Source organism: Oratosquilla oratoria, chromosome 15 (genome assembly GCF_046742065.1).
Source record: "Oratosquilla oratoria isolate Oo_2021 chromosome 15, ASM4674206v1, whole genome shotgun sequence".
Taxonomy (NCBI): Eukaryota; Metazoa; Arthropoda; class Malacostraca; order Stomatopoda; family Squillidae; genus Oratosquilla; species Oratosquilla oratoria.
In genome coordinates, this window is record NC_134791.1 from 27,734,994 (window position 1) to 27,737,493 (window position 2,500).

Genomic DNA, 2,500 nt, shown 5'->3' on the forward strand with positions numbered 1-2,500 from the left:
AAATCTTATTTAGACAAACAGGAAAAGATCTTATTTAGCTGAAAGAGTTGTAGATGATCTACTTCATTTAATAGGAGTAAGTAAATTTTCTATTTTGTTTTAGGTAACAAAATGCTTTATTTAGTTACAGGGAATATTTTGATTGGCCTGGACATTATTGATGAACTATTACTAAAGAATTTTGGATAATTCATTGTACAATTTAGGTGAAGAAATATACACTTTTGGGTCTAACAGATTTTTGTTCAATTATATTTTTTCTTTTATCTATTTGTTTATTTATTCATTTACCTTTTAGTGGAAAATTACATTTTTCTTTCCATATGGTTTTAGTAGCTTATATACTATATATATATATATATATATATATATATATATATATATTATATATATATTATATATATGTGTGTGTGTGTGTGTGTGTGTGTGTGTGTGTGTGTGTGTGTGTGTGGAAGTGAAGTGGCAAATGAAACGTTAATGTTAGAGTATGGAGCTTTATTCATTACCAGGCGCTCCGATTTCTTGGGCCTTCTTCAGAATATACATACATACACGTATATATATATATATATATACATATATATATATGTATATATATATATATATATATATATATATATATGTGTGTGTGTGTGTGTGTGTGTGTGTGTGTGTGTGTGTGTGTGTGTGTGTGTGTGTGTGTGTGTGTGTGTGTGTGTGCACGAGAGACAAAAGACAACATTGACGACATTTAGTTTCACTTCTTTCTTTTGCCCTCATTCGGCAAATCTCACCTACCCACTTCAGCTCACCACACAGATGGCCTTTGTCACTCGTGTTTATCAATTTTGTCATAATGTTCATGACCCAACGAGTTTCCGCAGCAAAAGTTCTCTCCAAATTTAGAGAACGCATTGGAAGGATCCTTTCCGTCTTCTGCTGTTGTGTCACCGCCACCGCCGAGAACAACGAATATGGCTCAGCAAACAGAAGCCCAAGGCCTTCAAGTGGCGAAAAACCAAAAGACCCTCCTAATAGCGCCCATCAAGAGGAACTGACGCAAGAAGTTGAAGCCTCTACATGCTCAGAAGCCCCTGTCTCTCTCCAAAGTTACACAAAGGAGAACAGCGATACACAGGGCAAAGACTCCTTTCAGAGACACTTAGAGGAGGCTCTCAAGAAATGTCTTACGACGCCCAATGACAGCCCAGAGGAACCCAGCACCCCTTCTTCAAGAGTGAAAACAAAGGGTTCTCTCTTCATCACCTTTAATGAGTCTCCCGTGCATTCTTCGTCTAAGCACTCAGGAGTAACTAACGGAGACTCAGGTGACACCGAACACACCGACTTCACGAAGAATTACAAAGTAGTTTCTGCCCTCGGAAGCGGTGGATTTTCGTCAACCGTCCTCGTCTCCAACATAGCAACGGGGATCGTCAGTGTGGCCAAACTCCCAACCGAAGGGAAACGGATCTCGGAGATCATCCAGCGGGAGATCGATGCTTTGGGCGCTCTGGGTCACCCAAACATCGTCCGATTGATAGATGTGGCCACAAACGGACATTTGAAAATTATAATCACAGAGTACTGTCCTGGGGGAACTCTTGCCCACCTACTCGAAAGGCACTCGAAATTGCCCTTCTGGGATTGGGGCAACCGTGTGGCATCATACTGCCACCAGATGTCTAATGCCGTGGCATTTGCCCATGCCAGCAACATCGCCCATCTAGACATCAAACCAGAGAACGTAGTTCTCGATAAGAAACGAGAGGTCTTGAAGCTCATCGACTTCGGACTCTGTGCAAGAGGGGATGACGTATACGAACGTGGTCTCAAGGAAGTTCGAGGCACCCCGTGGTACATGGCTCCTGAAGTAATAGAAAAGGACCAGCACCCTTACTCCGCCGGAAAAGCCGATGTGTGGTCTCTTGGATGCGTCTTCTACGAGTTCTGCACTGGAAAGATTCCCTTCTTCGACTCAAAGGCAGAAGCTCTCAGGCCCACACTCCTGATGGAATACTACGGCCAGTGCTGCAAGAACGGCAGGCCAGACCTCAGGAACTTCTTGCAGAATACTTTTAGCCCTCTTCAAGAACGTATCTTCAAGGGCATTCTCAAGACCATGCTGGATCCTGACCCTTCCAGCAGAGCCACAATTTGGGTTGTCAGCCAGGTATCTTTCCAAAAACAGTGAAAGAAAAAATGATAGAAAATAAGTCAAAGATGAGTAGGAGGAAATAAGAAAAATTTGAAATTAGCCCCAAAAAAACATAGAGAGTTTAGATGAATCAAATATATGATTACAAAGAGCCCAAATTAAAATGATGGTGATAATAAAAAAAAGGAACAAATGCAGGAATTTAAAAAATACAGGAAAGAGAAACAGTAAAAAGATGAGGCGAAGAAAATTATTGAGAAAATGATAAAGTAATAAAATATTAACTTTGAGGGAAAAATAATATAGAGGCAAGTAGAACAAATGGAGAGCCTTTAAATCCCTACCAACCTTATCTTAAAGAAT